Genomic DNA, 16,165 nt, shown 5'->3' with positions numbered 1-16,165 from the left:
GTAGAATTTAAGGACATTCTAATCTACTTGAAGAAACAAATGAAAAATATTTGGTAACAAGAAGAAACTACATGTGCCAAATGACAGAGCATCACTTAGTAGTTAGTTGTTTTGACTATGTACAAAACTGCCTGTGTTAAACACTTTAGCTCTACTGCTTATCGCTGTGTGGCTTTTGACTTGTTAATCTACCTCTCTTTTGCTCAGTCTATTATACATAAAATATAAAATGATGGTTAGGGAAGTCCCTCCTTCACAGACCAGCTGTGAAGTGTAAGTATATTAATGCAGGTAAAGAGAACAGTATCTGGCTATACTATGTTATATATAGATTTGCTCTTGTCATTGACTTGGGCAGGAAATCCTGGGGCTTAGCCCTTTTGAAGGAAAGAACCCTTTCTGTCTTACCTGCTAGAAATCCCCAGCATTTAGCATGATGATTGGCATTCAGTAGATGCCTATTAATATTTGGTGGCTGAGTGAATAGGAGTTTAGGAGAGAGGGAAGAACACTGCGAGCCATAGAAACCATTGAAAATTCTATATTCAATGTTAAACACAGTCCATGGTTTCTTGGCAAATCATGTTAAGAACCACCAGACTTTTGGATATTATGTAACTCATAATGAGCAGAACAAAAAAACCCAGGACTGTCCCTAACATGAATATGGTAACAATGACTATAGCAATAATTAATCAATATATTCATTAATTCTTATTTTATTTTATTACTGTTCAAGAACAGTTGTTTGCATTTTTCTCCAAACCCAGGCACCCCCACCTCCCTCCCCTGATCCCACCCCCCTTGGTTTTATCCACGTGTCCTTTATAGTTGTTCTTGAAAATCCTTCCCCTTTCCTCCCTGCCCATCATCACCTCCCACCTCACTTCTGGTTTTGTCAGATTGTTCTTAATTTCAATGTCGACTCATTATTTTTTGCTTGCTTGTTTCCTTTGTTGATTAGGTTCCATTTAAAGGTGAGATCATATGGCATTCCTCTTTCATGGCCTGGCTCATTTCACTTAGCATAATGCTCTCCAGTTCTACCCACGCTGTCACAAAGGGTGGGAGCTCCTTCTTTCTTTCTGCTGCATAGTATTCCATCGAGTAAATGTACCATAACTTTTTGATCCATTCATTTACTGATGGGCATTAAGGTTGCTTCCAGCACTTGGCTATTGTAAATTGCGCTGCTATGACTTTGGAGTGCATAGGTTCTTTTGGATTGGAGTTTGAAGGTTCTTAGGATATAATCTCAGCAGTGGAATTGCTGGGTCAAAAGGTAGTTCTATTTTTAGTTTTCTAAGGAAATTCCATACTGGTTTCCACAGTGACTGCACCTGTCTGTGTTCCCACCAACAGTGCAATAGGGTTCCCTTTTCTCCACATTCTCTCCAACACTTGTTTGTTGAATTGTTTATAATGGCCATTCTGACCAGTGTGAGGTGGTATCTCATTGTGGTTTTAATTTGAATCTCTCTGATGGCTAGTGATGCTGACCATCTTTTCACTTGTCTCTGGGCTGTCTGTGTGTCCTCTTTGGATAAAGGTCTGTTCATGTCTTTTGCCCATTTTGTAAATGAGTTGTTTGTGTTCCTTGAGTGGATTTGTGTGGCTTCTTTATGTATTTTTGAGATGAAATCCTTGCCCTAGGTATCATTGGCAAATATGTTTTCCCATGCAGTTGGTTCTCTTTTCATTTTAATGCGGTTTTCTTCAGCCATGCAGAAAATTTTTATTTTTATGAGATCCCATGTGTTTATTCTTTCTCTTATGTTCCTTGCTCTAGGGGACATATGAGTGAAAATATTTCTATTTGGAATATCTGAGATTTTCCTGCCTATGTATTCCCTAGGACTTTTATGGTGTGATGACTTATATTTAAATCTTTTATCAACCTTGAATTTATTTTTGTGTATGGTGACCAGGTTTCATTTTTTTTTTTGCATGTAGCTGTCTAGCTTTCCCAGCAACAATTGTTGAAGAGAATAGTTTTACTCCATTTTATGCTTCTATCCCCTTTGTCAAATGTTAATTGACAATAGAGACTTGGGTTTATTTCTGGGCTCTCTGTTCTGTTCTGTTGGTCCATGTGTCTGTTCTTATGCCAGTACCAGGCTGTTTTGATAATGGTGGTCTTTTAATACTGTTTGATATTAGGTATTGTGATCCTCCTACTTTGTTCTTCTTTCCCAAACTTGCTGTAGCTATTTGGGGTCATTTATGGTTCCATATGAATTTGTGAAATGTTTGTTCTGTAAGAGTGAAATATGTCATTGGTACTTTAATAGAGATTGCATTGAATCTATAAATTGCTTTGGGTATTATGGACATTTTGATCATTGATGCAGACTCTCTCCAGTGGGGTCCCTGGTGTTGTGGATGAAATGAACAAATTCACACAGACTGCAGAAGTCCTGTGGAGAAAAAGGGATGGCATGGCCACTCTCTGGGCGAGAGAGTGCCCCAACCCTTGCCTCGACAATTTTTTATTGCTTTTCTGGGAGAATTACCTCAAGGAAGGTCTTCATTCATCATTGTCAGGCAGTAAGGATCCAACAACAGATAACATTCAAAGAACTATGAGGGCTTATTCTGAGTCAGGGTCAGTTAGCTAAAGGGCCATAAAACTTTGGGAAAGAAATTCATTTCATGCTTGGACCCTTATCAGAAAATTGAGGACATTCTTACTGAAGCAGGTTTCACAGGATTTTATGCATTCTTTCTTAGGCCTGATCACCCCAGGGAACTGCCCATTTCTGCCCAGGGCTGCACCACCCTCCGTCATTGTTTCAGGCTTAAGTCGGCAGGGGAAGTAAGTCAGTCAAGAGATTAGGAGACTTCTTGTAGATAGAATGAGAACTCCAGGCTATGTCAAAGCTGATTGGGTGAGGGTCCAAAACCCCCTTTGTCTAGAGCCTCCCAAGTTCTTCCCTGAGGGCCCCTTCACAACTGTGCATATCTTAGGTTGTCCTTCTTAAGAAATCTTACCCATCATTGACTAATGAGCCATCAGCCTGGGGCCAAGCAGGGTGAAATAAAAAGGGGCAGAAGTGACACCCCTACCAGGAAGATAAGCTTTGTCTCCTTAGTGGCTTATGGTCCCAGGGTCTCTTTACTCAGCCTTTGCTATGGGGGGTTAAAGCTTCTGAAACCAGGCAGGACAGTTTCCAAACATCATGTTAACTCTTCCAATTGAAGAACATGGTACATGCTTCCATTATTTGTGTCTTTGTTAATTTCTTTCTTCAGTGTTTTATAGTTTTCTGAGTATGAGTCTTTTACCTCCTTGGTTAAGTTTATTCCTAGCTACTTTTTTTTATTGTTGCTATATCTAATGGGATTTTTTTTCCTGATTTCTCACCTAATGTTGCACTGTTGGTGTACAAATATGCCTTCAATTTCTGAATATTTACGTTGTACCCCACTGTTTTGCCAGATACACATATTAGGTTGAGTGGATTTTTTTGTGGAGTCAATAGGATTTTCTATGTACACTATCATGTCATCTGCAAACAATGACAGTTTTGTTTCCTCCTTTCCAATTTGATTGTCTTTTATTTCTTTTTCTTGTCTGATTTCTGTAGCCAGGACTTCCAATAGGAGTAGTGAAAGCAGACATTTTTGTCTTGTTCTTTATCTTAGTAAGAAAGCTTTAAGTTTTTGCCCATTGAGTACGACGGCTGTAGATCTCTGGTATATGGCCTTCATTATGTTGAGGAATGCTTCCTCTATTCCCACTTTTCTGAGTGTTTTCATCATAAATGGATGCTGTACCTTATGGAGTGCTTTTTCTGCATCTATTGATATGATCAAGGGATTTTTTCTTTCTTTTTGTTTATGTGAGGTATTATGCATATTGATTTGAGAATATTGTGCCATCCTTGCACCATTGGGATGTATCTCACTTGATCATGGTGTATGATCATTTTAATATATTTCTGGATGCAGTTTGAAAATGTTTTGTTGAGGAATTTACCATCTATATTCATCAGCGATATTGGTCTGTGTTTTTCTTTACTTGTGTGTTTATCTGTCTTCAGATTAGGATGATGCTGGCTTCATAAAAAGAGTATAGGAGATTAAACCCCTGTTTGAGGTATCATTGGCAAATGTGTTTTCCCATATGGTTGGCTCTCTTTTTATTTCAATACTGTTTTCTTTAGCCATGTTTAGCCATAGTTTTTGGGCTCAAAAAACTATGGTATATTTACACAATGGAATTATATGCAGCAGAAAGAAAGAAGGAGCTCCTACCTTTTGCAACAGCATGGATGGAACTGGAAAGCACTATGCTAAGTGAAATAAGCCAGGCAGTGAAAGACAAATACAATATGATATCACCTTTAACAGGAACCTAATCAACAAAACAAACAAACAAGCAAAATATAACCTAAGACACTGAAATAGAGAACAGGCGGACAGTGACCATAGGGGAAAGGGGAGGAAATTTCAGGGGAGAAGGGAAAGGGTATATAGGAACAAGTATAAAGGACATGTGGACAAAACCTAGGGTAAGTGGAAATGGGAAGGAGGTGAGGAGGGATGGGTGGGTGGGTGGGATGGGAGTAAAAGGTAGAAAACTGTACTTAAACAGTGATTAAAATAAAATAAAAAGAATAAAAACTTTAACTTATATAAAAAAAGAGTATAGTAGTCTTCCATCTTCTTGGATTTTTTGGAATAGTCTTTGAAGGATAGAGGCTAGTTCTTCCTTAATTGCTTTGTAAAATTTTCCTGTGAAAATTCTCCTGGTTCCCACTCCATGGTTTTTGTGTGCTGGGAGTTTGTAATTACTGTTTCAATTTCATAAGCTGTTATTGGTCTCTTCAGGCTTTCTGCTACTTCTTCATTCAGTTTTGGAAGAATATATTTTTTTAGAAATTTGTCCATTTCATCCAGGTTTTCAAATTTCTTATCACACAGTACTTTGTAGTAATTTCTTACAACCCTTTTTATTTCTGTGGTATCAGTTGTAAATGCTCCTCTTTCATTTCTGATTGTGTATATGGGTCCTCTCTCTTTTTTCTTGATGAGTCAGCTTAAACACTTGCTGATTTTGTTTATCTTTTCAAAGAACCAACTCCTGGATTTATTGATTCTCAGAATAGTGTTTTCAGTCTCTGTGTCATTTAATTCTGCTCTGATCTTTGTCATTTCTATCCTTCTACTTGCTCTGGGCTGTCTTTGTTGTTGTTCCTCCAGTTCTTGTAGGTGTAAAGTTAGGTTGTTTATTTGAAATGTTTCTACATTTTTTAGGTAGGCCTGCAGCGCTATGAACTTCATTCTCAGGACTTCTGTTGCTGTGTTGCAAAAGTTTTGGTTTCCTGTGAGTTCATTTTCATTTGTTTCCAGAAACTTTTTGATTTTTTCCTTTATCTTATTCTTACCTCATTATTTGATTAATAGCATGCTATTCAATCTCCATAAATTCAACTGTTTTCGAGTTTTTTCCTTGAAGTGGTTTCTAGTTTCAGTCTCTTGTGGTCAAAGAAAATGCTTCATATGATTTCACATTTCTTGAATTTGTTAAGGTTTGTTTTATGTCCTATCATATGGTCTGTGTTTGAAAATGCCCCATATGTATTTGAAAAGAATGTACATTTTGCTTCTTTGGGATGAAAGGTTCTGTATACATCAGTTGTATATTTCATCTAGTCCTGTTCAATGCCACAATATCTTTGTTTGATATTTTGTTTGAAATATATATCCATTTTTAACAGTGGGGTGTTAAAATCCTCTAATAAAATTTTGTTGCTGTCAATATCTTTCTTGAAGTCCTCCAAGAATGTCTTTATATATTTGGACAGTTCTATGTTGGGTGCATATATATTTACAATGTTTATGTCTTCTTGATGAATTCTTCCCTTGAGTATTATGGAATGATCTTCTGGGACTATTTTTATGATCCTTGTTTTGAAGCCTAAAGTCTATTATATCTGATAGGAGTATTGCTACCCTGTTTTTTTTTTCCTGTCCATTTGCTAAGAATATGTTTCCAGCCCTTCACTATCAGTCTGTGTATGTCTTTTGTTCTAAGGTGGGTCTCTTGTATACAGCATCTGTGCGGGTCATGATTTCTTATCTGTTCAGCTATTCTATGTCTTTTGATTGGGGCATTTAATCCATTTGAATTTAATGTTATTGTTGGTAGGTGCTTATTCATTGATATTTTAGACCCTTCATACCTATGTTCCTCTCTCACTCTTTTTCTTCCTTTTCTTAAAGCAGTCACTTTAGCATCTCTTGAAATGCTGGTTTGGGGGAGGTATATTGTATGAGGTCTTTTATCCCAGAAATTCCTTATTTGGCCTTCCATTTTAATTGGGAGCCTTGCTGGATAGAGTTGTATTGATTACAGGCCTTAGTTTTTCATTACTTGGAATATTTTTTTGCTATTTCCTTCTGGCTTGGAGCATCCACATTTAGAAGTCAGCTGCTAGCCTTATTGTGGTTCCAGTGTATATTACATCCCTTTTCTCCCTTGTTGCCTTTAAGAGTCTTTGTCTTAGAATTTTGCCATTTTAATTATGATGTGTCTTGAAGTGGGCCTCTTTGGGTTCCTCTTGATTGGGACTTTCCATGTTTCCTTGATTTGTGAGACTTTTTCTCATCAAATTAGGAAAGTTTTTCATCATTACTTTTTCAAACAGGTTTCCTATCCCTTGCTATTCTCCTTCTGGAATCCCTATTATATGAATATTGTTATGTTTCATGTTTTCTTGCAGTTCCCTTAACAACTCTTTGATCTTTCTGACTCTTTTTTCCTTTTTTTGCTCTTTCTTGGAGTTTTTTCTACCTTGCCCTCCAGCTCGTTGATCTGATCATCTGATTCATCTAGCCTGCTTTTGATTCTTTCTGTTGTGTTCTTCAATTCAGAAACTGTAGCCTTTATTTCCTCTTGGCTCTTGTTAATAGTTTCTATGTCCTTTTTCATGTTGATACAGTTTACAGTGAGTTCATTGTAGTTTTCCTGTTGTTTTTGGTAATTATCTGTGGGCTCATTAGGTGTCCTTATAACCATTGCTCTGAACTCAATATCTAATATCTAATAGTTGACTTGCCTCTATTTTATTTAGCAGTGTTTCTTGGCTTCCTTCTTTCCTTTCATTTTTTTTTGTCTTCCCATTGTTTGTGAGCCTTTTCCTGTTAGCCTCTGCTTCTTAAATTGTTTTGCTGACTCCATAGAGTTTTGGTGTGAATTTCTATAGTAAGAGACCTGTGAGATTCAGTGGTGCAGTCTCCTTGATCTCCTAAAGTTGCTGCTCTTGGGCTGTCATTTATATTGGCTCTCTGTATGTCTTTGGGTTTTGATTCTTGTTGGGTATTTGTTTGGTGGGTCCTTTACCCCAGCTGGTTGACTGAGGGTTTCTTTGCCCATCACATCTTATATGCAGTTGTGCAGATGCAGACAGATGTGTTGAAACTGGTTCTTTTGTATGTCCAAGGTTATGAGGCTTGTTTCTTGTAATTTTTCAGTTTTTTGTTATGGATAATTTCTCCACTGTTGCAATTTCAGATTGGTTTTGGGTGGAAGTTAGTGTGACTGTCAGTCCTCCACCTTCTTCCTTTATTATCTGTTGATGGTTCCTTTGTTGGTGGGTTGGTGAGTTCTCTCTTCCAGCAGGTATATTGGCATTCACAGTTCACACTTAGTCTTTTATGTGATCATTTGAAGAGGGAAGGCAAAGTGGAATAAGACAGCAGGTGTGCATTCTATGAGATTTAAAGTATCAACCTTTGGAGAAGAGATAGGAGATCCTTTGTATAAGTATATTGTTTACCATGATATTTCACCCAACTATCTACTTTTTAGAAAGGGAGGAAAAGAAATAAGTCTCTTTTTAGGGGGATGAATGGCTCTGAGTTTAATTCAGAAACCAGAGAGGTTTTCTTTAGGTCAGATTATGAAATATAGTGAGAATAAAGCATAAAAAAAATAGGCATAATGTGTGAGAAAATAGAGTGAACCACAACAGGAATAAAGCTCCAAAAGATAGTGAAATGGGTTAACATCAGGAGGGGTGCTGTATAGTATTTACAATTGTATGGAACAACAATTACTTACAATAATATTGTAACAACAGTCATATGACAGAAATTATATGATCTGAATAACAAGAATAGGAAATACATGACCTAGAGTAGTATGCTATTGGAACACAAGTGAAGTGAAAGAAGGAAATTTAAAATATGCTATGAAAGAGAGAACAAGGAAAACCAGTCCAGCAATGCAATTAAAGAATCAAAATGAAGAAAACTAAACAGAAAAAAGAGAAATAAAAAATACTAATAAAATAAAGTAAGTTAAATTAATGAAAAATAATAATACAAATAAACAATAACATGCAAGTTCTGTGGAATAACAAAGTGAAATTTGTCTCAGTTTCTGAGTTGTTGGGATTAGCCTTATTACTCCTCTTTGGGTCTGTCTCTGGTCCTTTCACAGTTCCAGGTATTATTGTCTCATTTGGGGGAATAAAAGAAAAAAAAATTAAAAAAAATAAAGCACCCTCCTGCTGACTTTAAGCAGGCCAAGTGAGTTCTATTGTTGTTCCTGGATGCCACAGGCTGAGGGTGGTTGGGCTTCACTCTTCTCCCTTCCTATGGTTTTACAAGGATGGGGTCCAAGTCTGGCCCACAGTCTTCACAGTTACCCAACCTCCAGCCCAGGTTTTCCATTTGCTGCCAGGACCCCACTGCCAGTCTGCACCAGGCTGGCACCTTTAATCCACTAGTTATGCTGTCCTTGAGGTGCACTACTTAGGGGCAACTCACACACCACCTTCTCTCTTTGCTGTCCTAGGTGCTAGGCACTCTCAAAGTCTCTTTAGGGTAGCTGAGCTCCTCCACTGAGTTAGGTCTTTCTGGGGACTGTTAACTCCCTGAGCACTGCTTCTCTCCTGTGCAGGGAGTGCTTCTTTCTTTCTCTTAGCAAGTCAGCTCAGCTGCATGGGAGCAAGGGCGCTGCTCTGGCTGTAGAGGTGTGGTCACAGTCACTGGGGCAGTGGTGGCAGGGATGTATTCTCCACCACTGTGGTGGTGGGGGCAGGGACACATCTGAGGTGGTGGCAGTGAGGCTGGGGGCATGACTGTGATGGCTGTGTGAGTGCGGTTGATGCATTGGAGATTTCCCTAAACAGCAACTGAGATCCTTTTTTTAATCTAAATCCTCCTGTTCAAGCTTGTCACTCCTAGCAAGCACTCAGTCTCTCATACAGCCCAACTTTCCAATCAGACCAGACTACCCGGGTCAAGATCCATCACAGCCCAACTCTTCTCCCTTCTCCAGATGTCACCTGGTTTCCGAATTTCTGTGAACCTGTGTCCACAGTCTCAGCAGGTGAATACTGCCCTCGTGCATCTCCCACTTCATCTTTATTCCCCCCCAGTGACTTCAGGCACCCAGATCCATCCTGGCACCACTCTATACTCCCTGTTTGGCAGGGGATAGAGTTATTTACTTGACTCTTGTCCAAGGATCCTGTGGCAGTGGTGGGCAGGCACCAGACTAGGGGTCCATGTGCTGGTCTCAGGGACCTTACCATCCCAAAGCAATCTCCTTACTGTCTGTTTTTCAATGTCTTCTACAATTTTTGCTTCCAACATTCACATATGCTGGGATTCTGTTGGCTATTCATTCTGTTCCTCAGAACATCAGTTAGGTGTTCTACCTGCATGAAGGGGAACATGGGCTCTGCTCTCACCTACCTCACCACCATCTTCCAACTCTGAGATGTTTATTGAATATAGTCATTATTTCTTGAGCACTTAACATGTGCTTGGCACGGTGCTAAAAGTCTTACGTGCATGAGTTCACTAAATATTCTTTATGACTCAACCTGTGAGACAAAACTCACCAGTGCAATATAATAATATCAATGAAAAGCCAGCTTTTTTAACAGAATAAAATGTCAACAAGTGCAAATGAATCCTGTGATAATTGAATCCACATGGAAGGTGTGGTGCTGAAAACAGGGGAAGACAAGTGTGACAATCAGATGAAATATCCATATCTCTGATCTAGCCAGACTGTTAACTGTCTTGATATTTGTGCCTGAGATGTTGGATGCTTTGGTTTTTTCATTTTTCTTTTCTCATTCTTCAAAAGTCTCCTCCAAGTCTCTTATAGGGCAGATCTTATCCTGCTTTCTATCTCTTCTGAGCATTCATGGACGAATGGTGAAGAAAATTTTTGGTAGATGCCTCAGAAAGTTCCTTTGTCTTCTGTCTGTCTCCAGGGAGGTGGCTAGTTGGTTCCAGGAAAAGGTAACAGAGGCAGGTGTCAAGGCACAGTGGCCTGAAGCAACTGATAGATTAACTAAAAAGTGTCCAAGGTCTCTTTGGAATAGAAATCAAATGTGAAAGTGAAGTGAGGACATTGGAGGAGGTAAATGGGAAAGAGAAGGGGAATAAGGGAGAGGGAAAAAGAAAGGATGGAGAGGGGAGAAAGAAAGAAGATAACTTCTAACCCTCCTTGTTGGTTTTTCTTATGGGGGATATAGCTTCTGGAGGGCTTTCATGGCATCATTTGAGCTGATCCATTCAAGAACTTAGAGAAGGTAGACAGAGTGTATACCTGGTCACAACTTTCAACTTGAGGAGCATGGTGCCCACAAAGGTCAGACCCACTCAGGCTTTCTGAGATTGAGGTGCAGCTCCATGGTAGAATTGGCAAGAGGGCTGGAAATGAAGGACTGGTTGCCAAGAGTCTAGGGAGTCATTTCTTTCAGAAAGACATTTTTTCTTCTTCCATGTCTCTATTCAGGAAATTAGTTCAGTAGAAAGAACACTAAGCAGAGAAGTGAGGATTGTACCAAGAGGCTAGGAAAGTCTTTTATCCCCCCCTGGGTTTCTCCTCAGGCCTCAGCTGTATTATCTCTTTCTCAGTGTTCCTGTTTCAGTATGGAGGAGTCTGACCTCTGTGCTTATCTGTTTTTTTTTTTGGTTTATTTTCCCTATGGGTCCATCTTTGTTTATCTGACTGCCTGCCCCCTGACCCCAACCACCTTCTGTTCTTGGTCTACTCATCTCTTTGCAAATCTGCTCAGTTCATATCCCAGTCACCCTCATCTTTTCTCCACCCCTTTTATGCCTGTCCACTTCCTCTCTAACCTTCTCTCTCTGTGCTACTTATCTGCTCAGTTCATATTGTGCCATTTTCTTGGTCCTCCTTCCTCTCTTCATTTTCTTCTCTTCCTTTAACTTCTGCCTCTTTCACCTCTTGTTTGTCCCATTAAGAATATTTTATTGAGGAGGAGAAGCAAGATAGAAGAGGAGTAAGTGGAAACCACACTACACTCCTCCCAGGATTAATCTGGAATTACAACTAAATTGTGGGTAAATCACCTGGAACAAACAACTTAACAATAGCAAGAAAGAAGCCTTATAACCTTGGACAGGGAGAAGAATCATCTCCAGCACTAACTGACTGGTAAGGAGTGCGATGGAAACTCGAAAATGCTAGCTGGATGCCCATGAGTGGCAGTGCCAGAGGGATAATTAAGCAACTTTTTGGATCCCCCTGAGGAGTGTGGGGTCTAAATCCAAAGCTGGGATCCCCAGTTTATGGCACCAGAGCCCCAAAAGTACACAGATAAAAACTAATGGTGAAGAGGGCAGGGTAGCTCTCTGCCAGAGACAGATAGCTGGAGACACAGTCATTTAAATGGCCAATGCACACATTTTCATTTACTGCCACTTACCTAAGGCTCTGGAAAAGGCAGGGAAGAGAGGGCTGGAGATGCCTCAATAGAGACTGGTGATGCAAGCTTTGGGGAAAGAGCTGAGAAAGTAGTCACCAGGATCCCAGTGCTGAGTCATCCCCCATATAGCTGCAGCCATCCCTCTCAGGTGGACCACTCCCCTCCAAGTGGCAGCCAAAGAGAAACAATAGCCCTGCTCCCAGGAGTAATTCTGCCCTGTCCTGTTGGGCTAAAACCTGACTGCTGAGTGCAGAGTGATTAGATTAACAAATGAAGGATTCAGTCACAGACAGTAGATTACTGGCAGTCTCAGAGCAGGCTGCTTAAGTCAGATGGGATCAAAATCTGACATCACCAGAAGCAGATCCAGAAAGGAAGAACAGTAATAAATACTAGAGGCTATCAAGACAAAATCAACTGTGGTCTTCTTCATGACTAGTGATATTTTCTTTCTTATAAAGATTTTTAAAATTCATTTCTTGTCCATCAATTTTGTGCATATTAAGCTACTAGATTTTATACTATAGTTTATTTCTCTTTTTTCTTATAATAGTCTTAATCTGTTACACCATTATTAATATTGGTTCATTTTCTGTTGATAGTGGGATTTTATAAGAGGTGAATATTTTTGCAGATGTGGGACTGTTTCCTTGGCATTGTGGTTTTGTTCTGGCAAAACTTGTGCAACAGTATACAAGCCATGGTACAACAGTATACAAGCCATGGTGGAAGGTCCTTAACCAGCTGGAAGAAAGGACCCACCAAAGAATGATCACAAAACAATAAAAACCCAATTATACTTTAGGTAACACCAACATAAACAACATAAAGAGCATCCCAAAAGCATTAAGCACAGAAGATCAAGAAGACTGCACCACTGCATATAACAGATATCCTGCCATAGAAGTTCAAACCACAAACTCCAAGAGTCAAAACAGATCAATTTAAGAAGCAGTCTTACAAATAATGAGAAGACAAAGAAACAACCACCAAATAAAATGAAAGAAAAGGCCTTTAGAAAGAATGCTAAATGAAATAAAGGCAAGTCAACTATGAGATAATGAGTTCAAAACAATGGTTATAAGGAAGCTCAATGAGCTTAGTGAGAATTACCAACTATAGGGAAACTACAAGGAACTTACTGTGAGTTATACCAGTATGAAAAAGGGAATAGAAACAATCAACAAGAGGGAATAGGAAATGAAGAATACAATTCCTGAACTGAACAAGACAGTAGAAGGAATCAAAAGCAGGCTAGATGAAGCAGAGGACTTAATCAGTGAGCTGGATGACAAGGTAGGAAAAAAACAACAACCAAAAACAGTAAAAAAAAGGAGTAAAAGACTCAAAAAGAATGAAGAAGGGTTAAAGGAACAGTATGAAATGTAATAATATGTGTATAATAGTGACACTGGAAGAGGAAGAAAGAGCAAGGAATAGAAAACCTGTTTGAAAAAGCAGTGATGGAAAACTTCCTTAATTTGATAAGGGAAAAACTCACACAAATCCAGGAAGTACAAAGGGTCCTAATCAAGTGGAGCTCAAAGAGGCCCACTCCAAGACACTTCAAACTTAAAATGCAAAATTCAAAGATAAAGAGAGAATCTTAAAGGCAGCAAGGAAGAAACAGAAAGTAACATACAAGGCTAGCAGCTGACTTCTCAGTGGAAACAGTACAAGCCAGAAAGAAATGGGAAGAAATATTCCAAATAATGCTCTGGCTGGTGTGGCTCAATGGACTGAGTGCTGGCCTGCAAAACAAATAATGAAAAGCAAAGGCCTTCAACCAAGGTTAATATTCCCAACAAGGCTCTCAATTAAAATGGAAGGCAAAATAGTTTCTCAGATAAAAGAAGGCTCAAAAAATACACCTCCACCAAACCAGCACTGCAAGATATACTAGAGGGACTGCTTTAAGAAAAGGAAGAAAAAGTGTGAGAGAGAGAGAGGAACACAGGTACAAAGGGGATAAAATGATAATGAATAAACACTTATCATAATAACCTTATATGTAAATGGACTAAATGTTCCACTCAAAAGACACAGGGTATCTTCATGGATTAAAACAAACAAACAAACAAACAAAAAACATGACCTGCACATAAGCTGCCTACAAGAGATCCACCTCAGAAAAAAGGACCTGCACATTTTGAAAGTGAAGAATTGGAAAAAATATTCCAACCAAATGGACAGGAAAGAAAAGCATGGACAGCAATACTTAGATAAAATAGACTTCAAAATAAAGGCCATTAAAATGGACACAAAAGGGCACTTTATAATACTCAAGGAAAGAATCCATCCAGAAGACATAAATATTGTAAACATATATGTACCCAACATGGGAGCACCCACATACATAAAGAAAATCTTTATGATAAAAATCTTGGAGGATTTCAATAAAGATATTGATAGCAACACATTTATAGGAAGGGATTTTAATATCCCACTGTCAAAATAGATCTTCCAAAAAAATATCAAAAATTATATTGTGGCATTGAACAATGCCCTAGATCAAATAGACTTAACTATACATATACATATATATGTGTGTGTGTGTGTATATATATATATATATCTATCTTTGAAAATGTTCCATGTGCATTTGAAAAGAATATTTATTTTCCTTCTTTGCAATGAATTTTTATATATATTTATATATAGAGATTATATTATATATTATACACATTAATTATATTATATAAATGATATAAAATTTACAAATATATATTTATGTAAATAAACATTTAAATAGATATAAATTATATATTTAAATTATATGGGTTATACACAATATATTATATATACACATATATATACATATATATACATTTATATCATATAAATTAACATGCATTTATATATAAATGTATATATTAAATATATAAACTTTATATATTTACATATAAATGCATATTAATTTAGATAATACAATTTATCTATAAATATTTTCTATAATCTATATAATTTAAATGTGTAATTTATATATAAATATATACTTAAATATATAAACTTTATATATTTACATATAAATACATATTAATTTATATAATAGAATTTATATATAATATATTGTGTGTAATCTATATAATTTAAATATATAATTTACATATAAATATATATTTATATAAATCTATATTTTAAAAATTTATATAATATAATTAATATGTATAATGTATTATATAATTTCTCTAAATAAATATATATATAAGTTCATTGCAAAGAAGGAAAATACACATTCTTTTCAAATGCACATGGAACATTTTCAAAGGTAGACCACATGATAGGACACAAACAAAAACTCAACAAATTCAAGAAAATTGAAGTCATATTAAGCATTTTGCAGAACAAAAAGCCTGAAACTAAAAATCAACCTCAAGGAAAAAGCTCAAAATACACTCAAGTTGGTTGAAATTGAAGAGCAATGCCATTTAAAAAAGAATGGGTTAATAATGAGACCAAGGAAGAAATAAAAAAATTCTGGAAACAAATGAAAATGAACTCACAAGAGTGAAAAACTTATGGGCCACAGCAAAAAATGTCCTGACAGAAAAGTTACATAGTGATGCAGGCCTACCTAAAAAAATAGAAATATTTCAAATAAACAACCTAACCCTACATCTACAAGAACTGGAGGAACAACAACAAAGGTCAGAGACAGTAGAAAGAAGGAAGTAATCATCATTAAAGAAGAATTAAATTGCAGAGACTAAAAGCACAATTCAAAGTATCAATAAATCCAGCAGCTGGTTCTTTGAAAAGATAAACAAAGTCAACAAGCTTTTAGACAGGCTCATCAAGAAAAAGGAGAGAGGAACCAAAGAAACACAATCAGAAATGAAAGAGGAAAGATTACAATGGGTAATACAGCAATACAAAGGGTTATAAGAAATTACTACAGAGAACTAAATGGCAAGGAATTTGAAAACATAGTTGAAATGGACAAATTTCTAGGAAAATGTCATCTTTGGAGGAAGATGGTGGTGAGAGGTGGGTGTGGAGCCCACTTTTCCCTGCACACAGGTGAAATATCTAGCTGATCTACAAAGGAAAAGAGTGAACAGCCAACAGTACTCCAGCATAGATGAAGATAGGAGACTAAAAATTATAGAAGGCATTGAAAAATCAGTCAGTAAGGAGAATGCTTCAGGACAATAAGGTCCCTAGGACCAGCATGGAGACCAGGGCAGCAGCAGCCCCAGGCCTGGTGTCCCCCGGGTCTGCCACAGGGTTCTTGGGAGAGAACTGGGTCAGCGTCTCCCTCTCCTGCCAAAAAAGTTTTGAGCAGCACCTGGAGAGACCTGGTTGCTTGAAGTCACAGAGAAAGGAATAAGGACTAAGTGGCAAACACAACAGGGTTTGTGAGCACCCATCTCTCACATACTATCCCCCCAAATACAAGAAGTTGGAAGACTTCCAATCACTTTTTATGAAGCCAGCATCATCCTAATCCCAACACCAGA

Source organism: Phyllostomus hastatus, unplaced genomic scaffold, assembly GCF_019186645.2.
Source record: "Phyllostomus hastatus isolate PE091 unplaced genomic scaffold, TTU_PhHast_1.1 phas_contig_64, whole genome shotgun sequence".
Taxonomy (NCBI): domain Eukaryota; kingdom Metazoa; phylum Chordata; class Mammalia; order Chiroptera; family Phyllostomidae; genus Phyllostomus; species Phyllostomus hastatus.
Note: the sequence above shows the minus strand (reverse complement) of the source record.